The sequence below is a fragment of the Carettochelys insculpta genome, chromosome 2 (genome assembly GCF_033958435.1).
Source record: "Carettochelys insculpta isolate YL-2023 chromosome 2, ASM3395843v1, whole genome shotgun sequence".
NCBI lineage: Eukaryota > Metazoa > Chordata > Testudines > Carettochelyidae > Carettochelys > Carettochelys insculpta.
This window is the reverse complement of record NC_134138.1, coordinates 188,313,530-188,337,522: the sequence shown is the minus strand read 5'-3', so window position 1 is coordinate 188,337,522 and position 23,993 is coordinate 188,313,530. Positions and strand designations below refer to the sequence as shown.

General features: G+C 47.4%; 1 protein-coding gene across 9 annotated transcripts in view; it reads left to right on the top strand.

Moving 5' to 3' along the window:
- The window catches only part of BBS9 (Bardet-Biedl syndrome 9), a 547,267-nt gene that overhangs the window by 224,620 nt on the left and 298,654 nt on the right, over nt 1-23,993 (top strand). The window lies entirely within an intron of this gene.

Here is a 23,993-nt window from a genome sequence, read left to right as displayed (position 1 = left end):
CCCCTCAGTCCCTCATGTGTGCCTGGTCTCCGCCCTTTGCAAGGCATCAGGACCATCAACCACATCCTGCTGCAGAGGGTCATATGGCTTGAGGCTGTGGAGGGAATCATGGCTCGACGCACTACCCTGGGATTGTCGAACTGCATTGGTGCACTGATGGCACACACATTCCCATCCATGCCCTGGACCACAGTGTGGGTTGCTTCATGAACTGAAAGGGGTACCATTCAGTCGTCATGAAGGCCCTGGTGGACCACTGGGGATGCTTCACTGACATGTACATTGGCTGGTCGGGTAGGGTCCATGACACATGGGAATTTTAGGAACTCAAGCCTCTGCTGGAGGATGGAGGAGGGAACTTATATGCTCCAAACAGGAGATGCTCGTGTAGGACACCACCATACCATGCTGCATCACAGCAGACTCAGCATATCCCCTCCTGCCACAGCTCATGTGGTTGTACCCTGGCCACTTGGGCTACGTCTACACGTGCAGCCAACATCGAAATAGTCTATTTCGATGAATAACGTCTACACGTCCTCCAGGGCCAGCAACGTCGATGTTCAACTTCGACGTTGCTCAGCCCAACATCGAAATAGGCGCTGCGAGGGAACGTCTACACGTCAAAGTAGCACACATCGAAATAGGGATGCCAGGCACAGCTGCAGACAGGGTCACAGGGCGGACTCAACAGCCAGCCGCTCCCTTAAAGGGCCCCTCCCAGACACAGTTGCACTAAACAACACAAGATCCACAGAGCTGACAACTGGTTGCAGACCCTGTGCCTGCAGCATAGATCCCCAGCTGCCGCAGAAGCAGCCAGAAGCCCTGGGCTAAGGGCTGCTGCCCACGGTGACCATAGAGCCCCGCAGGGGCTGGAGAGAGAGCATCTCTCAACCCCCCAGCTGATGGCCGCCATGGAGGACCCAGCAATTTCGACGTTGCGGGACGCGGATCGTCTACACGGTCCCTACTTCGACGTTGAACGTCGAAGTAGGGCGCTATTCCTATCTCCTCATGAGGTTAGCGACTTCGACGTCTCGCCGCCTAACGTCGAAGTTAACTTCGAAATAGCGCCCGACGCGTGTAGACGCAACGGGCGCTATTTCGAAGTTGGTGCCGCTACTTCGAAGTAGCGTGCACGTGTAGACGCAGCTTTGGATGCCTCCCAGGAGCAATTCTATGCCCGCCTCAACTGGGCCCAGCTGACAGTCGAACAGGCCTTCAGACGTTTGAAGGCTTGACTGAGATGCCTGCTCATGCATCTGTACATGGGGGTGCAGAATGTCCACTGGTGGTGGGTGTGTGCTGTGTGCTCCACGATATAGCAGAGAACCAAAACAAGGACTTCCTCCAGGACTGGCTGTCTGATGCTGCCCCCGTATACAAGCAGCCAGGCGCAGCACCAAACTGGCAGGCCCACCGTGCTGGGGTGTGGAGATGGGAGGTCCTGCGGGAGAGCTTTGCCCATGGCACCCAGTGACCTTCCATATGCCACCTCCCCGTGTTTCTGGGCCCCCAAACCTACCCTCTCCCTGCCACAGCTCCACACATGTACCCAACCCTCACTTCCCCACCACTGACGAGGGACACGGGAGAGTTATCAAACACAATGTTTACTGTACATAATTGCTCACTTGTTTCTCACAGAAAATAAATACCTGTAATCTGGACATCTTGGAAACTTCAACAATGGTTAGCTATATACATATGGGAGGATAGGGCGGCCTTAGCCCTCAGTGGGGATAAGGGGCTGGGGCCCATAGTGTCTGTGTGAGCCCTTCCCACCCTGGGTTTGGGGACCATGTTGGGGCTGGGAGGACGGAGTGATGGGATGGTGGGAGTTGAGCGGGCTTGAGGTCGGCAGAGAGCAAAGGGGCTGGGGGGGCCTGGTTGGATGGTGGGGGCTGGCATGGGGGCAGGGGCTGGGTGCCTATGGTGGACATTATCCAGCTCATCAAGTCGAGGACTGCCTGGAGGAGGGATGATGGGGTAACAGGAGTGGAGGGGGGAAGAGAGTGGAAAAGGGAGGGCTGGGGCAGCAGGGCTGGGGGGGAAGTGGGTTTGAGGGGCTGGCCCTGGGTCCCTGGGCTGCCCATGCCTGTCAGCCGCCTGTCAATGTGTCCAGGTGGCCCATGAGCTCTGCCCAACACCATTCCCTCCAGGGGATGCTCTGTGGCTGGCAGACGCTGGTCTTGGCATGAAGCTGGCTGGGCCTGGTGGGCTGTGGGAGGAACTGGCACAGGCCTCCAATAGTGTGACTGAAGGGAGGAAGGGGAGCCTGGTGAGTTCCCTCCTGCCACATGGCCTCCAGAAGCGTGCCCCACCATGGTCAGCAGCCCCTGCCCCCATGACACATCTGCCCTAAATGGTGTGTCCTGCTGTGGGGGAATGCACCAACGTCCCCAGCAACCTCACCCACTGGGCCAGTGGTCTGGGAGGTGCCCGACCTCTGGGGTCCCAGCATAGGTGGTGAGGCACACGGCGGCCCTGCCCCCCCAGATACATGGGGCCTGGGGTGCTGTCTGCTGGGGAGAGTGCTGCCTCCCGCCTGCCCAGCCCAGCCCGTGTATGTGCCTATGCAGTACTCACATGATCCCCCAAAGGGGTCTTGAGACACCCTGGAGGTTGCCCTGCTGGAGGGGCTGAAGTCCAGGAAGATGACCAGCACCCCCTTGATCAAGGTGTCTGAGTCTCCCTGGATGATGGGCCCCTTCTGGGAGTCCAGGTCTGGCTCCAGGTCACTCATGGATGCAGGGTCTGCCTTGCCAGTGTTGACGGTTCCTTCGTGGGGGTGGTCATCGTCACTATCCAGGAGATGGTGGAGCTCCTTGTACTAGGGGCATGAGACTGTGGTTGCCCCCAGCTGTCACCGGACGTCCCAGGTCTTCATATAGTCCTGGTGGAGCTCTTTCACCTTTGCTCACACTTGTTCCAAAGTGCAGGCAAGGTGGCCTAGCAGCTTGGTCTTATTGTCCCACAAGGCTAGCAGGTCTTTTATCTCCTCTCCTGGACCAGGATGGGCACTGCAGTGCCTCAGGGGGCTCCCTGTGAAGTCTAGGTGGGTGTCTGGTTGCCTGGGTGCCTGGGGCCATCACTTCAGCTGCTGCTCTGTGGTGCTGGGATGTGGCTGCAGACAGCATGGATGCTGGGCTGCTTCCACTCTGTCTACTTCCTGGAATGGGGTTTCCTGCAACTTTAAGGAAGGATGGAGTACCAGACCATAGAGCCTGATTCTGGTGGATAGAGCACCTTCTGGCCCCAGCTGGCCGACACCATGGAGGACCCTCTCTGTCGACAGAAGTGTCTACATCCACACGTCTGTCAACAGAGTGTTATTCCTCAAATTTTTGAGGGACAACATTCTTGAGGCAAAAGCAGAGTTCTGTTGAAACGCTGTCAAGAGAACAATTTATGTGTGTAGATACTCCCTGAGTTATGTGAATAGAAGGTCCCTTCTGTCGAAAAAACTCTCAAGTGTGGACACAGCCTTTAAGTATACACTTTCATACAGGATATGTGGATAAATTAATTTGCTGCAAAAGTCTTACCTTTTTCCCAACTCTGGTTTTGAACCTTGGTGTTTAAACCTTGCAGGGCGGTGTATGTAATTTGTTGCTTAGTTATTAGCTGAGGTATTGATTGAGTTGCTCAGTTTTATAAAAATGCAGGATACCTGATCCTGATGATCTTCAGTGTGCAAAAATATAATTTCAGAAAATTAATTGTAACTATGTATTTTGGAATAATGTTTCAAAATCCCAATAAAAACAACACAGAATGAGCCATGTTATAATTATTTGCACAAGGGGGAAAGATGATCCAACAAAATAGGTCAGGAATCAGTAAACCACCCATTTAGTTGATATTTTTTTTTACTGCTTCATCTCTAATGAGATCCAGAAGAATTTAAAAAAAAACGTAATTCTATAACATAAGGAATTCTGAATGTATTCTATATGAATAGGAACCACTCTCATGGGTGTTGTCTGGTGTCTTTCTTATGTGTTTGTGATGTCGATAGCCTAAGAATTCCCAATTAACACCCTGACGTGTAGGTTCTCATCCCAAGATCAGGCCCAATAGCATTATAATTAGTGTTCAGTTGGGAATAATCCATGACATGCACAGTTGCCATACTCACGCTTCAGAAAAGCCTTTTGTATTTGCAGTAGTTTAACATAATAACATCACAAACACCTCATCCATATACTCATGCCATCTTTTGCAAAAGGACTGAATGTAAGTCACCGTCTGATGCACTGTCATCACCAATGATAGTTGTCCTAGCATCTCCCAAGAATTATGTCTCCTGAGGCACACAGGCCCGTATACCAATTCGATAATGTGTTGCACTATTGCTGATAATATGTTTAATATATGCTCAGTAGGGGTTTTCTTCCCTTTACTTCATATGTATTTCCTTACCCCACTAATGATAAGGTGCCTGTTTCCTATAGATTACTATTAGTTTACTTACTTCAAGTATATTATCATATGTACCCGTTAGTTAGCATGGCACTTTGTGGTCAGGCATCTGCTGATGTTCCTAAATTAAACTATTCCAAGTGGATATAAACTAGCATCTTATTCTTATCAGTCAGCATTCTATTTTATGGTAATTTATGATCTAGGTTACTCCTGATTATGCTAAGTTTTTGGCTTTATGCCTTGTTGTGCTGAGCTTTATTTCTGTATGGGTCTTGTTGGCTAACTACCCTATTTCCTTAACATATATGTATACCTTACCTGCACATACCTTTGCCTGTAGGCTATGGGGATGAACAGTTTAAAATTTGGCCAGTATAACAAGGATCTGCCATAAGAAGCCATCTTATTATCTGCCTCCTCCCCCACAACTCCAACTGCCCTGGTCAGCACAGTAAAAATGTCTGCTCCTAGTTGATTATACAGTCATTTAAAACAACAGGTTGCAGTAGCCAGCAATACTGAGATTCGAGAAGAGGAGTGAATGGATAAAATGACAATAAAGATAAAATAGTAAAGTAAAAATAAGATTGAAAAAGAGAACAGTCTAGTGGAACCAAAACATAAGGGGCTTGTATGCAAAAATTAAAGGAGACGAAAGTTTTATTAGGATCCTGACACCCACCTTTAATATTCAGCTAGCATGCTACTCTGCTTATACATCTAAGGAATTGTATGAGCCTTGTTTTGCCAGAGCATTGTCCTGCAAGAACATGTTGAAGTGCTTGTCCTGTACAATCCCTAAATCCTTTTCAGAGTCATTACTTTCCAGGACACATTCCCTATTTTGGGGGGTCTGCAACCTGTGACTCTTTAAGGACTTCTTTGTGACTCCCGAGACTATAAATGCAAAGTTTTTTTTTAAGAAAACCTTCCTGATTATTTTTGATGAACAGTGAGAGTGTGTCTACTCTAGTCAGCTACTTTGAAGTACGTGGCACAATATCCAAATAACGAGCATCACATGCCGTGCACGATGTCGATGTTGAAATCAATGTTAGGCGGCGAGACGTCAAAAGTCGCTATTCCTATCCGAAGATGGGAATAGTGCCTTACTTCAATGTTCAGCGTTGAAGTAGAGCATGTGTAGATGATCCGCGTCCCGCTTCTTCGGAATAGTGGGGTCCTCCACAGTGGCAATCAGCTGAGGGGTTGAGACGTGCTGTCCAGCCCCTGCGGGGCTCTATGACAACCACGTGCAGTAGCCCTTAAAGCACCACGGACCCAGATTTCCTGTGGCAGGAAGCTGAGAACGTGCAGGCAGCAGCACATGCTAGCCCTGCACGCCCTCTACAGACCCCAATCTGACCACGCAGCACCATGGCATCTAGCCAGCCCTCTGAGCACCCCCAGGGCTCCCCCCACGAGGGGACCCAGGGACCCCCTGCAGCCAAATGCTGGGCCAAAAAGTGGCAGGGCCCCTCCTGGTCGGAGGCTGAGCTCCAAGACCTGCTGGGGCTCTGGGGTGAGGAGGAGGTGCTCCATGTGATGGGGAGTAAGCGGTGGAACGCAGAGGTGTTCACCCGACTGGAGGGCCAGGCTGCCCGGGGTCGCCCTGCCCACACTCCAGATCACGTCCATAGCAAGGTGAAGGAGCTGCAGCAGGGTTACACCTGGGCCCAGGACTTGGCCAGCCGGTCTGGGGCCGCCCCGCCGCTTGCCCCTATTACAGGGAGCTCAGGGCTATCCTGGGCCCCCGGGACACTTCCTCCCACCAGGCCACATTGGACACCGCAGCCGAGGAGTCCCAACAGGCCTCGGAGCCGGAGTCCAGCCTAGAGGCCAGCCTCGCACCTTGGGGCCCACCTGAGGAGCCCCCCCTCAGGACAGTGGAGGAGGGGTCCAGCAGCGAGGAGTGGGGGGCTCCTCATAGACCTGCCCTCCCCGAGCACCAGCCGGGCGCCTGCCCACTGGGTTTCCTCCGACCGCGGCAGTGGATGGTCAGATACATACCCCATGGGGCACACACCCGCAGGCCATGGGGTGGGGACAGCAGACACGGCTGGGGGGGCCCCACATACCCCCAGCAGACCCCAACCCGCAACTGCCCAGCCACAGCACGGTCCCAGGATGGCGGCATGGCCATCAGCGCCCATCAGCACCCACACCCATGGACGGCACTGTTGCCTAACCCTGGGGGCAGGGGGACCATGCAACCAACAGGACACCCAACAGGGACATCACATCCACTGACGGGGATGGAGACCCAGCACCCAAGGTGGGGACGGGGGAATGGGCCACAGGCCAGGGCACAATACTAACAGCCTTCCCCTCCCAGGGAGCCTAGCATCCTCTGTGGTCACCGAGGGCCCGCCAGAGGTCAGGCACTGCCAGCGCCTGGGGACATGACTGAGGCCAGCAGAACAGACATGCCACTGCCAGACCCAGGGGATGGCCCCCGTGGACCCCCCAGCTCCTGGTGGCTCTCTGGCAACAGGCGGAGGTGGTCGAGGACCGGCTCCGCTTTGACAGGGAGCAGGGCACCGGCTAGTGTGGCAGGAATTCATGGGCATATTCTGGGACGTTGCTGGGTTGCTCTGGGAGGCTGTCACCCAGCTCCTGCCCCCCGCTGCCCTCCCTGCCACGCTCCATGCCGCTCCACCCGATATCCCCCCCGCCACCCTGCCTGCCACTCTGCCTGTCGTGCCTCCTGCTGCCCTGCCTGCAAGCCCCCAGGACTGGAGCCCACTGGGGCTGAAGACCAGCTGGTGGAGGCATCCTGGCCATATCTGCTGGTCCTTCCATCCCCCAGCCAGCCATGCTGGGGACTGTGGATGGGTGGGGGTTGAGGGGGGTCTCGCCCGTCTGTCCCCACCCCAGACTGATGGGCTGATGGCTGAGCCGTCTGCTGGCCCCCCATTTGTGTATAGTTGTCTCCCTTGTATATAGTTGTTCTTCTTCGAGTGTCCCCGTGGGTGCTCCACATGAGGTGTTGGGCTCGCCCGGTGCCGCAGATCGGATCTTCCAAGCAGTTTCTGCCGGACCGCGCATGTGCTGGTGCGTGCCGCTCCCTTGCACGCTCCTGGCCACGTGCGCGATCCGGTCCCCGCCAGTTCCTCTTAACCGCCGTCGGCTGCAGACGGAATCCGACTAGGCTACGGCCAAGTTAGCGTATTCAATGGTTTTAACTGTTTTTCTTTAAAGTTTTCAAGTTCTTAGGCTACTGTTAAGTTAGCCAGTTGTTATTTTCAAAAAAAAAAAAAGAAACAACAAGCGGGACGGCATTCAGTCCAGTCCTAGTAACAAGCGGAGCACCCGAGGCCAGGAGCCTAGGGCCATTAGCCCTCCTGCCGCGGCAGGCTATCGGAGAGGGGGAAAACAGCACAGAGAAGGTGCTAAGTACCCCATTAACAACTGAAAGACACACCAACAATGTCCTCTTCAGGATTCAAGAAATGTGAGTCTTGCCGAGAGGCAATGCCAGCGTCTGATGGGCACAGTCACTGCATAAGGTGCCTGGGGGAGTCCCATGTCACGCAGAAATGCCCCTTCTGTGCAAAAATTAACAGCCAGAGCAAGGAAGGACAGGGAGATGCAGCTTAAAATGCTGCTCTTCAACAAGGCCCTCCAGCCAGACGTGCCGGAGCGGCCGCAGCAGGAGGGACCCTCCGGGGCCCATAAAAGGAAAGCCGCCTCCCTCACCCCATCAGCGCAAAAACGGAGGAAAGTCTCCCCAGCCCGATCCCTGCCGACAGCAACAGCGAGCGGGAGGGGAGGAGTGCACAGCCTCCAGCCGCAGCAACAGCTGATCGGCGGCGGCACGGAGAGCCACGTGGAGGTGGCTCAGCCTCCGATAATCAAACAGCCACCCCGCACCGCAGGCAGGGCGGTGGCTAAACAAGCGCCGGTACCGGCGGCACCGCAAGCAGTGGCACCGACCCCCGGGGAACCGGCGGTGCAGAGTGCGCAGGCACGCAGCCTGCAGGCACCGGAGGACACCGCCTGTGCAGCACCGCCCATAAGCATGCCGAGCACGGCGCGGACGGGGCCGAGATCCCCTACACATCAGGGGGCGGAGCTACCCCCTCAAGGGAGGGGGAAGGCTGCACACAAAACAAGGCACCACAGCCCCTCTCCAGACAGGGCTGCAGAGTTGCTTTCTCTCAGCCCTCCGCTCATGCTGCTGACTCCAACTAGAAGGCAGGGGTCCCCCCTAGCCTACCCGGAGCCCCCGTCTCCATTTTTACAACCAGCCTCGCCCTGGCTGGGACCACCTTCACCCTTCCTGGGGTTTGAGCCGCTGGAGTACTATCACAAATCACTCTCTCCAGTGTCCCAGGTCTCTCGACGATCTCGCTCCCCCAGACGCAGAGGGTATGCACCAAGGGAGTGGTCTAGGTCACCTTCCCAAGAACAGTGCCCATGCTGCCATGGTCGCCCTTATCACGCGGGGCATAGACACCACCGGCAATCTACCAGGGAAAGATCCCCACAGACGGTCCTGTATCCCCGAGGGCAATCGCGAACAGGGACAGAGACTCAAGTATCTCAGGGGGAACTGTTTATGGAACCCCGAGATTTTCCCTTGCAAGCTTCCAGCGAGAGGATGTACCATCACCAACAGGAACTGGAAGGGTCCAGAGAGGCGTACCCTAGTGGTTCCTCGCTCTCCTCCCCGGACGAGGCTATGGCCCCGGGGGACGTCCATCCTCCGGACGATCTCAAACAGTTTCAAGAGCTGTTTAAGAGGGTGGCCTTCACGCAAGGCATCCAGACAGCAGAGGTGCAAGAGAAACACCATAAGCTCCTCAAAAATCTGAGACCTCCGGCCTCCTCCAAAATAGCAATACCGCTTGATGAAGCAATCTTGGAGTCCGCCACTATGATATGGCAGACCCCTGCGACTATTCCGCCTGTCCACAAGAGAGCAGATAAGAAATACTTCGTGCCGGTGAAGGGCATGGAGTTCCTGTTCAGCCACCCACAACCAAATTCCTTGGTGGTGGAGTCGTTGCAACAAAGATCAAAGACATCTCAATTCAAGACGGGGGAACAGACAAAGACGCCAAGAAGCTAGAGCTGTTCGGCAGAAAGGTCTACTCCTCCTCCACTCTACTGTTGCGAATGGCAAATTACGCAGCGCATCTAGCGAACCATAATTTCGACAACTACACTAGGCTAACCTCCCTCATGGACTCGCTTCCAGAGGACAAGAAACCGGTGCTCAAGGCCATCGTGCAAGAAGGCTACGCGGCCTCGAGGATGGGAGTTCAGATCGCCCTGGATGTTGCGGACGCAGCAGCATGCTCCACAGCTATGGCAGTGGTGATGCGAAGGGAGTCCTGGCTCCAGACTTCGGATATACCGAGGGATCTGCAGGCAAAGATAGTCGATCTTCCCTTCGACTCGCAGAAGCTGTTTGCTGAATCAACTGACTCGGTCCTTCATTCCAGTAAAGATTCAAGAGCCGCACTTAGGACCCTGGGGATTTACACCCCTCCATACAGAAAGAAAAAGTACTACCCTCAACAAAGACGGTACCAGTACCAGCAACAGCGTCCCCAATACCACAGGGGTTACGAGCAAGGGCGACATCAACAGCACCAGCAGTACAGAACTCCCAGGTGACGTTCCCAACAGAGCCGTGCGTCCTCGGGGCAGGGCCAAAGGCCACAAGTTTGACACACAGATCCAGGGCTGCGCCATCACTACCATCGCACAAGGTCATCCAAAGCGGTTATTCCACCATCGCCTCCGACCATTCTACGACCAGTGGCAAAGGATCACCACAGACAAATGGGTGCTGGAGATCATAGCCACGGGGTATGCCATCCCCTTCCAGTCGCTCCCACCGCCACGACCTCCACCTAGGCCCCACCTCCAGGAGGCCTCCCACGTAGCGAGGCTCAAGCAGGAGGTAGACCATCTCATGCTCATAGGGGCAGTGGAAAGAGTGCCGGAGCAACTGCAAGGGAAAGGGTTCTACTCGAGGTACTTCCTCACAGAGAAAAAGACAGGAAGCTGGAGGCCCATCTTAGATTTTCGAGGCCTCAACCGGTACCTGCGCAAGCAACGCTTTCGGATGATCACAATCGCCTCCATCCTCACGGCACTAGACGATGGAGATTGGTTCGCAGCCCTCGACTTACAAGACGTGTATTTTCACATAACTATCCATCCAGCTCACCAATGATTCCTCCGGTTCATGGTAGGCAAAGAACATTTTCAATACAAGGTCCTACCGTTTGGCCTCTCCTTGGCCCCCAGAGTCTTCACCAAGACCTTGGCAGTGGTGTCAGCCTACCTGCATAGACAGGGGGTATTTATCTTCCCGTATCTGGACGACTGCCTACTCAAGGGGCCTCGAAGGAGGAGGTACTACGCATGATACGCGTCACAGCAGGCACGTTCTCTTCGCTCGGCCTGGTTATCAATCTGGCAAAATCAAAGATAGACCCCCCACAGGACATAGAGTTCATAGGGGCACGCATAAATTCTATTACAGCGAGAGTGTATCTACCAGAGACTCGCTTTCGGGCCATCGGCTCCCTCGTGCAAGTCATCACCTTCAGCCCTACGATGCTGGTCCTGACATGCTTACAGCTGCTGGGCCACATGGCAGCAGCAACGTTCGTAGTACAGAACGCCAGGTTACACATGTGCAGCATGCAGCACTGGCTGGCGAGCATCTACAAACCGTCAACACACACCGTTCACAGGGTGGTGTCACCCACAGCAGATGTGCGCAAATCCCTGCAATGGTGGGTAAACCCCAAGAACTTGCTAACAGGGGTACCCTTCCACCAACCACAAATATCGGTTTTTCTTACTACAGATGCCTCCCTCATAGGGTGGGGAGCACACATGCGCGAAGAGGTGACTCAAGGGCTGTGATCCTCCACGGAGCAGTCACTGCACATAAATATACTGGAGCTCAGAGCAGCGTTCAACGCCTGCAGACACTTTCGAGACCATATACAAGGCAAAGTAGTCGGGATCAGTACAGACAATACCTCTACCATGTTTTATATAAATCGGCAAGGAGGAGCTCGGTCCCGTGCCTTATGTGTGGAAGCAGTCCGGTTATGGAACTGGTGCATTGCCAACAATATAACCTTGAAAGCCTCGTACTTACCAGGCGCTCACAATGTGAAGGCAGACCAGCTGAGAAGGTGTTTTGCACTCACGCACGAGTGGCAGATCCGTCCCGATCTGCTACGACCGATTTTTCACGCATGGGGCTTTCCCCAGATAGACCTGTTTGCCACTCAACACAACAAGAAGTGCCCACGATTCTGCTCCAGGGCAGGACTGGGACGGGGGTCCCTCAGGGATGCATTCGCGATCTCCTGGAGGGGCCCCCTGCTTTACACTTTTCCTCCCACAGTGCTGATCCACAAAGTCTTGCAGAAAGCCAGGAGGGAAGGAGCCCGAATGATCCTGATAGTCCCAACGTGGGATCGACAGCAATGGTTCCCCCTACTCCGGCGCATGTCGGGACGTCCACCGATGCCCCTTCCGGTGGTGCCGGATCTGCTCACGCAAGCCCAGGGGTCCATTGTGCATCCGCACCCCAAGGCCTGCGACTACAAGCGTGGTTAATCCATGGGTCAGCTCCCTAGAGAGCACATGTACGGAGGGAGTGCAACAAGTCCTAGAAAGTAGCAGGAGGACTTCCACCAGGAAGACCGACAAGCAGAAATGGACTCGCTTCATGGCATGTTGTTCTACCAAACAGCTGGCCCCACTTTCGGTGCCTATACCTGTAATGTTAGAGTATTTACTGGACCTCAAGAGAGGAGGACTCTCACTATCCTCATTAAAGGTCCACCTTGCCGCCATTTCGGCGTTCAGACACGAAGAGGAAGGGCACACGGTGTTCGCCCATCCCATGGCTGCCAGGTTCCTCAAAGGGTTGGTAAACCTATACCCCCCTCGGAAACCGCTTCCACCTTCGTGGAACTTGGACCTGGTGCTTAATGCGCTAACGGGACCACCGTTCGAGCCTTTGGCCACGGTTTCCCTCCGCCTCCTTACGATAAAGACGACCTTTCTTCTCGCAATCACGTCAGCTCGCAGGGTGAGCGAGCTTGCGGCAGTTATGGCAACGCCACCCTGCACTGTTTTTTCCAAGGAGGCGGTAACCATACGGCTGCATCCAGCCTTTGTTCCTAAAGTTTCTTCTGAGTTTCACATTAACGAACCTATCGTTTTACCCTCGTTTTATCCAAAGCCTCATAACTCTAACAAAGAGGCGCGCCTACACCTCTTGGACGTGAGGAGGGCGCTAGCCTTCTATATAGACAGGACCAAGTCCTTCCGGAAAACGGATAGATTCCTAGTCTCTCTTGCTCCCAAATCGAAAGGAGAAGGTCTCTCTTCGCAGAGAATCTCGAAGCACATCGTATCCTGCATAAAAATGTGCTACGAACTCAAAAAGACTCCTTTACTGGCCTCGCCCAGGGCTCATTCCACTAGGGTGGTGGCGGCATCACCAGCCTTTTTCAAGGGCGTTGCGCTAAAAGACATTTGCAGAGCGGCGACCTGGTCATCCTATGACACCTTCGCCAAACATTACGCCCTTCACAGGGTATTCCAAGAGGATACCCGTCTCTCGACAGCGGTCCTCTCGGGGACAAGCTGCACATAATCCGATTACCCACCTCCTATCTTGGGTTACTGCTGGGTAGTCACCTAATGTGGAGCACCCACGGGGACACTCGAAGAAGAAAGAAAGGTTACTCACTGTAGTAACGGTGGTTCTTCGAGATTTGTCCCCGTGGGTGCTCCACTACCCGCCCATCCTCCCCGCTTTGGATCTCTGTTTAGTGTTTTGCAGGAGCATCCGAGGTGGTTGGTCAAGGAACTGGTGGGGACCGGATCGCGCACGTGGCCAGGAGCGCGCAAGGGAGAGGCGCGCACCAGCGCATGTGCGGTCTGGCAGAAACTGCTTGGAAGATCCGATCTGCGGCGCTGGGCGAGCCCGACACCTAATGTGGAGCACCCACGGGGACACATCTCGAAGAACCACCGTTACTACGGTGAGTAACCTTTCTTCCTCCTTTGTATGTTGGTTCCAGTTTTTGTTGTGCACGTAAGACAGATTTAGCAGTACTCAATAATCCACAGTTTTATTTGCTTGTTGAAGGTTGTTGAAGGTTGCTTGTTGGGAGGATGGTGTGTGGGCAGTTGGGGCAGTGGAGGTGGTGTGTGGGAGGCTCTCCGGGGAAGGCCAGGGAGGTGCTCAGGGGTCCCCGATCAAAATAAGCCTGCAGGGCCTTGCGGACCCGTACCCCCTTTCTTCACACTATTCAGTTTCTCCTTTTTCTTTTCACTTCCTCATATGTGCGTGCACTCTACTACTCTCTTTTCCCAGTTTTTCTCTAGCTTTTATTTCTTTGAAAGTGTCCCCCTCTGTCTTAAAATTTCTGCTTCATTAGTTAATGTTTGTAAGGATGATCAGTTTCTCTGGCACAAATCCCTGATCAACCTATTTTTAGGCTCTGTCTCCATCTTCATTATCAATTTATTGTTTATAAATCTGCAAGTGGCTTCTGACTACCATGATGTTCTTATTCAGGAACCACAACTAAAATACAGGTGTCAATAAGAAAGGCTATGTCTGTGCTAGAGCAATCTGTTGACAGAAGTTACTGTTGGAAGATATCATCTGACAAAACTTCTGTTGACAGGCTGCGGCCAGACCATAAAACAGATTGAAAGAGTGATCCCAGCCGCGCTCTAAACAAAATGTCCACAGCAGACAGGGCTTCCTGGTGTCCTGGAAGTCCTCTCTGTTGACAGAGGACCCCCCAGAACATCCATAGTGGCTTTCTGGTGACAGATCTCTGTTGAGAGAGGTGTCATGGTGTAGAGGCAGAATGTTGTCGACAAAAGTGCTGTGTTCTGTCGACTTACTGTCGACAGGATACCTTGGGAATGTGGACACTCCATGGGCTTTGTCGACAAATGGCCAGTTTTGTCCACAAAACTCTCTGGTGTAGACATAGCCAAAGAGTGGCTGTTGCTTTGGTATGAAATTTTTGATATGTCTGTTGATCTCAGACTCCTGGGTTATTGCAGTAGTTCTTGTGTTTTGCAATGTCATTTCAGTTGCTAAACTGGATTGGATTGTGATTTCACATCATGTTATATTAGCCCAAAGTTATTTAAGGCAGAGGTTTAAAATTATGGATAACAATAGTTAAAGGAGTATGTTTGTGGATTAAATTGTTGCATTTATCCTCCTGAATATAGAAAACTTAACTGGATTCCCCAGTCTTTTCTTTTCATATTGTTCAAAGAGGACTTTTTGTAAGTTTAAGCATTCGTTTTATTTTGTTTGCACTTGTGTGTGTGACTTCTTAGTATTTCACCATCAGTTCATATAGCTAGTGATCCAGCAGTGAAGTTATAACTCCAAATCCATAATGCAACAGAAATGACAATAAAATCACAAAATTGTCCTTACAGCTTCACAGAAGATGGATTGTACAGGGTCTAAGTTCTTGTTTAAACACATCAGTTTTCCAACGTGGCAAGCAATCAGTTCACTTAAAATGGAAAAAAAATGAAGTTTTGAGAAGTACTCATTTAATAAATGGTGAGGGTACAGTGCTGGTGGAGTGGGGTTGACTGTCTCATGAAGGGCTTTGTAGGTACGGTGGTTCTCCACATTTAGTTCTGTTCCATTTGTACTCCTTTGCATACTGAACAATTTCAAAATACTTTCAAAGTTAAAAGTTCCTTTTTTAGGGGTGGAGTGAAGTGGAGGATGAATCAAATCAACCTTTTATTATTAGATTCAATATATTTGTAGTAAAACAAAATAAATCAATATTGAAACGTTTTGATTGTTCTGAGCTGATTTTGAATTTTTAAAATTTTGTTTAACAACATGTTTTGAGTTTGTAACTTGATTTTGTATGGGACATTTTTTTAATTTTGAAAAATGTCAGCTGATGAGAAGAATGTTGGCTGCCCAACTTTCTTCCCCACCTCACAGTCTAGCCTAAGCATGTATCCCCTTTGCATAGTTTTCTCTCTCCACAAAAGTGCACCAGCCATATTCCGTTTCCATCAAGTTTTGTGTCCAGACACATTGTGAGTTCCTGTGGTCATATTCCTTTCCCAGCCAATCAGCTACAAAAGCAATGTGAACTGTGAGTACACATGCTTGACCACATGTGGGGAAAAGACATAATGCAAAGGCTCACAAAAAAATTAACCGCATGATGTAATAGAATTGAGTTAATTGGAGAGGGTTTTATTTTCTTAAGTACTACCTGTACTTCGCCTTGGTAGAACATATTAGAGCATGGTCACAAACTGTTCCATCTTAACTCAATTGAGGAAGATTTAAAACACACAGAAGAGTCAGTTTGTTTTAACTAATGTAAACTACTGATAATTTTATTTGAGGTGATTATCCTTTGAAGCATTTGTTTACAAAGGTCCCGTTGTAGTTGTGCTTCTACTCTCCTGATCACTGACCTTACCCCTTGTGTAGTTGAAGGTACTTAGAAATATAGTTATTCTCACTCTTTTCAAAGACTTTTCCTTCATATTCTCTGGACAGTTGGCCAACCTTTCACACATATTTTCCTGCATTACTATTGGAAGACTCTTTTGAAGAATTTCAGGACTCAGTTTGACAGTTGACTGTGAGATAGTCCTAGAGCACTCAGTCCTAATTCCTATATTATGTTTGCAAGGAAAAGGAAACTGATTAAATCAAAACTGCTTGTTTCCATAGTTCATATCATAATACATAGTACATGAAAAGAAGACTGTGGTATGTGGTGTCGAAGCTATTTGCTATATATGAGTGTTTGAACTTTTTATAATTAAAAAATTCTCAAGAGAATATTCAGAAATTTGTGTTTGAAATACTTTGAAAACCTTCCTGCAAATAATTAAAATTTAAAAATGCCAGCACAGAGTGATACATAAATAAGTAGAAATTTTGCTTTGATTCAAGGACAAAATTTGAGCTGGATGAATGAATAGTACAGGATGAACCTCTGTAGTCCAGCACTCTTGTGTCTGGCAACATCCGTAATCCAGCACGATATTAGTTAGCTGGATGAACACTTATCATGTGTATGGCCAAGTCTCCTGTGGTCCATAAAGTTTGCTTACAGCCAGCAGTCCTGGCTCTGAGGGTTCTGTGCTGTTATTTAGCATTAATTTATCCCTAAATATCTTCTAAGAGCCTAGGATGTAGTGGAAATATTGGTAATGCTGGTAGACAATACTGACCTCCCATGGTCTGGCAAATTCTTTCCATCAGCACCGGTCAGGTCCTGAGGGTGCCAGACTAGAGAGGTTCAACTTGTACAATAATGCCATTGATGGCTGCCAAATTTGTTATCTTAAACAGGATTAAAACAATATATAGCATTTGTATCTATCTTCTTTCATCCCTGGGTCTCAAAACACACATAAATTCGTTAATAGAGCTGGTCAGACACTTTCAGATGAAACTTGTTTCCATGAGAAAACACAGTTTTGTCAACTGAAACTTCCCACAGGAACATATTGGTTTCAGCTAAATTGTGTTTTGAAAAAAATGAAAAGAAGAATTTTAACAATGTCAAAATCTTCTACTGCTTTTTGAGTGGAATATTTTGATTTTTTCATTATGAAACCACTTTTTGTTTTGGACTTTTATATTATAAGTGATTTTTTTGTTAAATGTAGTTTTGTGGAATATTTTGAAAATTGCATTCATTCAGTGTTTCAACTGCAAAATTCCCTGTGAAATGGAAATTCCAATTCCTGCGCATTAAATCTTTCAACACTATACTGTACTATTACAATACTATATTATGCTTCCTAACATGAAGATGCATTTTTAAACTTACAGTAGACCCTCAACTTGTGCGGGAATTGTGTTCCTGAGAAGCCAGGCGTAATTGGAATTTCATGCAAGTTGAGTGAGGGGGCGGGACCGCCAGCTCAGCCCCAGTGGCCGCCACAGCCAGTTCACTTACCCCGCCACATGAGATTCCCTGCCCCCAGCTGCGGTGGTGGCTCCCTGGGGCTGGAGCTTCCACTGGGGTCCCCCCTCCACTTGCACGAGCACAAGATACGTGCAACTTGAGTGTGCGTATCTCAGGGGTCTACTGTATTATGAAGATTGAGAAACTGAGGAACTGTCTTTTAGTAACGTAATAAGACAGTTGTGCAAGAAATAGAGCTTAGTGTTTTCTCCCAGTCGTCTGCTCTCAATGACCCTTACTCTACCTCTTAGTTTTGGAAAGGAACCCAGTTGTTTAAACTCATAATTGGAATACTCATAATACATTTCAACTACATTAGAGCTGGAAAGAGTATAGATAGTTATCTGCCCCTTTTCTCACTTCACACTACATTCATTTTGAAGCTAACATAATTGTGTTCATTACAGTGCTAGTAGTCAAGCTGTCTGAGACGAAGGGAGACTTTTTTCTGTAAGCAAGACTTTATGAACAGGGAGACTTCAGGGATGTCTCATAAAGCTTGATGCTTTGAGTATTGACCAAGGGATTACAGAAGGTGCTTTGTAGATTGTGCTGTTTAAATACTGCAGTCTTTAACAGTTCTGTATTTATTTGCACTTGCATTAACATTTGGCACATCTCAGAAGTGGATAAAGTTTGAGATGCCAGTTGTGGCTCCATGGTTAAGGTGGAGTTGAGTTTTCCACTTAGAGCATTACATGTGAAAAACATAAGCAATCACACTTTTTGGGAACAATGGGAGATGGTTGAGATTTTGAAAGAGTGCAGTTTTTTGTGAGCTTTTCTGAAGGAAGTTTCACACGCCACTATATGCTTCAGACTTTCAGTTATGAACTATAATGGAAAAATGGCTAGAATTCTAAATATTTCTTTTCAAAAAATATCTGTTGCACTACCTCTGATCAACAGGAGAGACAGAGAAAGTAATGTTACATAGGTATATGCAAGCACATTGGAATATGAAAAAGTGGAAGGGAGTGGGAAACTTGTGTGTTTTGTAGTGTGCATGGAGAATGTAGGTAGGTGATGGAGAAAGAAGGAAAGATCAAGGGTCGTATGTGCTGTTGTGGAGGTCAATATGTGGTGGGATTTGGTGGTGGGTGTGCAGGGTTACTTAAGAGGATGGAAGAATACGGAGGTCAGAAGGGAAGGGAAAGTGGGATGCACTCTTCAGTACTTTGAGGAAACAAAACAGCTGCATATCCAGTTTAATTGGCAAATACACTCTGGCTTCTTTGTGCTATATCAATATGGGATAAAGCACAAGCTTGATATTTCGTACAATTAGAGATATCCCAAGGACAAAATTTCTTTGAATTTGTTGTTTGTATTCCTGTATGAACATTTTAATGTAAAATCCCAAATTAAGGTATAGTAAAGAAATATCAGTAATTTAGGATACAGTTAATTACATCATTGTTGCAGTTGTCCCCAAACCACTCAGGAAATTTCAGAGTTAAGTTTAATTTGAAAAAAAATCTAAGCAAGCATGTGCAATTAAATCATTCAGACAACTTTGACTCTGCTCCGTAGTAACTTCATGAGAGGGGAAAAAAATCTACTGTGTTTTTAAAAATCTTTGGTGCGAGATTAAGTGAACTAACACCAATCTTCTAATAGTGAGGAAAATCATATTCTGTGATGTCATTAATATCTCATACTTATAACTTGCTCCCTTTATTAGTTTACATTTATTCTAAACTGCAGGGTTAAATATTTAAGTATAGTTTGCGGTAAGCAAATATGTATATAAAGATGCATATGAAGAACCTAGCATATGAAATAGGAACCATTAACAATAAGGCAATAGGTATTGCCGCAAAAAGGAAAGCAGGTTGTGTGTACCTGGCACTTTGTGCGAACATTTAAGGACAACCAAGTCTTCTATTCCATGGAACTGTATGCTTGAGGAGACTTTTTGCAGTGGTTTTTGCATCCCTGTTCAGGCACTCCCTTCCCGGCCTGTCTTCTGCCTATCTCCACGTTGGAAACTCTGTTGAAAATCTCGGTGATCCATTCAAATCCTGGAGTTTGTGGGATAATAACACAAATTAGTTTGCCAAATCACCAACTAAATATTGAAATACAGTTTTCCAAACTGAAAACTGACTGTTACTTACTCTTTAATTGACTGGTAATACCTTATGGCCTTGTCTACACTACAGAGTTTTGTTAACAAAACTGGGCTTTGGACTCCTCAGCCACAGAGCTTGGACTCCTCAGCCACATGTGAGTCCACAGCCAATGAGCCTGTGCAAGCTCAAGATGTCAACATCAGACATGACGGACTACCTGCTACTGCTATGAAGAACAATCTGTAGGAAAACCAAGTGGAAGAGTTGAATTTTGCCTTTTGTTCTTAAAATGATGAATACTGTGGCCATTCTAATCTCAGATGGCAGTGAGCTCCATAGCCTAAGGCCAGCTACTGTGAATCACCTGTCACCAGGGAAGTTGTTCCAGTGGCCTTGTAGGAAGTTATGATTATTGTTATAATCCATCTTTCTGGTAGCTACGATTAATCCTATGGTGGCCTTTGAATGGCAGAGCAGTGATCTTGAAGTGGGTTTTATACTCCATCAAGAAGCGGGGCAGAGAGCTGAGGGTGATGTGGTCACATGTCTCTGCAGCTAAGCAGGTTCATTTTGTATCAACTGGAGCCTGCTTTTGTGTTTGCTGCATTCAGTGCTTTCTTGTCAAAAAAGAGGATCTGGTACTCAGATGGCTCCCTGATGCAGGACTGCCAGGGACCCCTGCTGTTTGTACAAGGTCCCCACAGTTGGGGCTGCCAGTGGGGCACTACACCCCAGCTGACTCCCTGACATGGGGATGCTGGGGACCCCTGTCCCCCCAGTTGGGGTTCCCATGGCTGGAGCTGCTGGTAGGGCTTTGTGCCCCAGCCAGCTCCCCACCACAGGGCTGCTGGGGTCCTCCCCGTCCTGCATCCGCACGTTCACGGCTGGGACTGCAGAGGTACTAGTACTCTTACCTGCACCAAAAAAGCACTGGCTACACTGAATAACAATAATGAGGAATGTTTGTTAGAAGAGAATACATATTGAATAATTAAAACTTTGGGTTTCCTGCCATACTTTCTGACATTTGTGTCATCATCTTGCATCCAAAGCATGGAAGAGAGATTTATAATTATTAGAAGAAAATGAACAATTTATAAAATTAGTTTGCTGAGTACTGTCATTGGAAATACAATGAAACCTTTAAGTAAGGCCTGGGCTCTATGTAAAGCTGTCTTGTGGCTGCTAAACTTTCACATTGTACTGAAGTCAGATATAAACACTCTTTTATGACTTGCATGTCACTATAATACACAGATGTCTTGGCTCTGAAAGCACGTTTATGAAGCGAGTGCTGTGCTGGAATTAAGCCAGTGCTGAGACTCAGTAGTTCAAGGAGGAGTTCCAGTGCATTTCAGGATGGGAGGTCAACTACATGCTAGTGGGCCTCCCTAATTCTGGCAGCCGAATTGCAACCCTACCCTGAAAGTGTGTGCTATACATGTGTTGGCTACTCTAGCGAAAAATAATTTGCAAAAAGTCTGGTTGGTGCTATATTACGGCTTTGGGTGTCTCCTGACATGAGTTACTTGGGTTTAATGTAGACTTTCTCGCTTACATAACATCTTGAGAATATTTCACAAAATTAACATTATCAATCCACCAAAAATACATAGAAAACACAACTATAGATAGCCAATCAGCCTATAGATTTTCCACTACTTATTTTTATAAGAACGTCTTTTTTATAGAGCAGATTAAATATGCATGCACAAACACACACATGCATTATAATATATTTAAAAAAATTCAAACGTGACTTATAAAGGTGACACTGCAGCAGACCACTGCTGAAAGTATAAAATTTAGTTTGATTTACATTGTACTTTTTTGTATTCGGGGTATTTTCAGGTATTTTATAAATGTGTGAAGTAAGTGCTGCTGCTATGTTCAATTAAACAAATAGAACAGTCAAATGTCCGCAGAAGCTCACATATAGCCTTGGATAATAGAACCACTTTTGTTGAGACACAAAAGGCATTGCGGGGTTTAACAGAAACGTGATGTGGTTATTCATTTCTCTATCATCCATATTGTAATTTTTTCCATTACTTGAGATTGAGGCAAGAATTATAAGTATTGTTACTCCATTTATTTTACTGAAGGAAAGACTGAGGTATAGACATTCAGTGGTAAGGCTGCCCCGTAAGTCAATGGCTGAGGCTCAAGCAGAGTATAGGAATTCCTGAGTTCCAGCCAAGAGCTAATTCCAAAGTAAAGTCAGCAACAATGCCTAATATGTATAATTCTAGTATTAATGTTACAAACATGTCTGTATTCCAGCATTGTATATATTGGGTCACATCTCTAGCCGACTGAGGTTGTTTTGTGCTGCTCTAGCAGTGCCATGATGCATAGTAGATAGATTTGGACTTTTGAGGTATCTCCACCACTCCAAGTTTTTCTTTGGGAGACGTAGTGTTATCTGTTCTGGCCCCTAGCATGGGTGCATGGCAGTATCTTTCTGCTCTCATTATGTCAGGCTGCCTGGTTAGCCCCAGTGAGTTGTGGGTAGCTAGTTGTAAAAAGTTGCAATAATTTATGCTCTGATTTGAGCTGTTTCCAGGATTTGTGAATCTGACAAGTATCTTAAAATCCCATTTGGTCTCAACTCCCACTCCTGTGTCAAGTGCAACTCAGCCAAAGGATCTTATTCCCTGTTTTTCTTTTATTCCAAAGTGTATATTTTGATCTCACTAGTTCATAATATAACAAAATAATTCTTTAGATTTCCTAGATTTGACACTACTTTTTTATAGTCTTTTGGGCAGAGGAACTAGTGATTGGTGGTTTATTATTTGGTTTGTGCTTTTGCTGTAGCAGAAAAATACAGTTTGTTCTAATTATTACATCTCAGTGTGTTAATATGTCTATGTTTAAAACTGTTTTTGCAATGATTGAAGAAATATATACATATTTTATAAATAGAAATAACCAGATGATTAGGCCTCAGGCTGTTGTAATAGCTCAAAGTCAAGTTGCAGAAGTAAAATACTTAATCAAGCCAAGAAAAATTATGAATGCAAGACTCAAGGATTAATGTAATGACAGTTTATCTTTTGTACATAATTCTTGTGTAATTGCAGATACTAAAATTTATTTTGAGATTTCAGAAAAGATAGAGTTTAGTGGTAGGGAACAGATTTTTGTTAGTGATGATTTCTTTTACTACTTTGTCTTTTTAACATGTAACTTCTGCTGTCAGGTAGAAATGATTGTTTTAATTTTCTACGGCTTTGCTTTTTATAACAACATTTTAGGGGTGAATTCATGTCATAATGAAAATATTTCATTAACAAAGGGGAAAAGGAACCTAAATAAATTATTTTAATAGATAATAACTGCATCTGGGCAGACGGGGAGAGAGAGGCTCTTAAAAATGGAGAGGGTCCCATTCATCACAGAATAAATGTAATGATGATCATTAATTGTGTCTTCTTAAAATAATACAAGCAACATTTTGAGAATAATCTGTTTCTTTGAGAGCCTTTCTATATTAATTTCCATCAGTATCTTTTAATAACTGGTGCTTTTTGTGCTTTGTGCTAGTCCAAGTTCTCAGAGATTCTCAGTTGGTATTGGACCCAAGCTGCAACGAAGAAAAATATGTAAATCAAATGCTTGTTGCCAGATACTAGTTTGTATGTTTCAACAAATTGAGCAGGCCCAGCAAAAAGTGATTTGTTGCAGTAATTGGTCTGAATTTTTTTTTAAGTAATTAGTGATAAACCTCTACATCTAATAGGATTAGTGGATGCTGTACCTGGCAATTTTTTGAGATTAAAAGTAAGAGTAGGTGTACTATTTCAGATAAAATAAGAACCCGTCCTTGAACTTTGTTCTTTTATTTGGTTCTGAACTCAAAGTAAACTTTTCTGACATTCTGAAATGTCTTCTGTGTGTTTCCACTTCTGCTTCCTGTCTGGCATCTGTATTGAGAAGCAATAAAGTATAGTGTAAGTGGCCATTCTCAAGCTTCTGTGCATTTGCTATCTGGAGCAGAGGTGTCAAAAGTATCACAAAAAATGCTTGGTTTTAAAATATTTCTAGCCTGGATTTGGAGGCTCAGCAAGGTTAGGATAGCACGAGTAATCTGAAGACAAGTGCCAGATAAGCAACAGAACGTTGGATGGTTTAGATGAACATTAAAATCTCTCAACCTTTTGAAGTTTGCCCATCTGTAGTTAGAAGAGAGATGATTAATTTGCTAAAATGAATGTTGTCGGGAGTAGCAAGGTGTCTGGAGTGCTGGGATGAGATGAGATTTCCCATTTGGTCGACTTTTTTGCTTATGTGGCACTCAGGCACTGGTTGTGCCAGGTTTTTACTAGATTTGATAAATCAGTGACAGGCCATTTCCCTAAATTTGGTCAACATCTAACATAACTGAGCAACAGAAAAAAAATATTATAATACAGGCCTAGCCAAACTTGCTATCCCTATGAGCCACATATGGCAATCTTCCTGCAGCCCTAAGTATCATTGT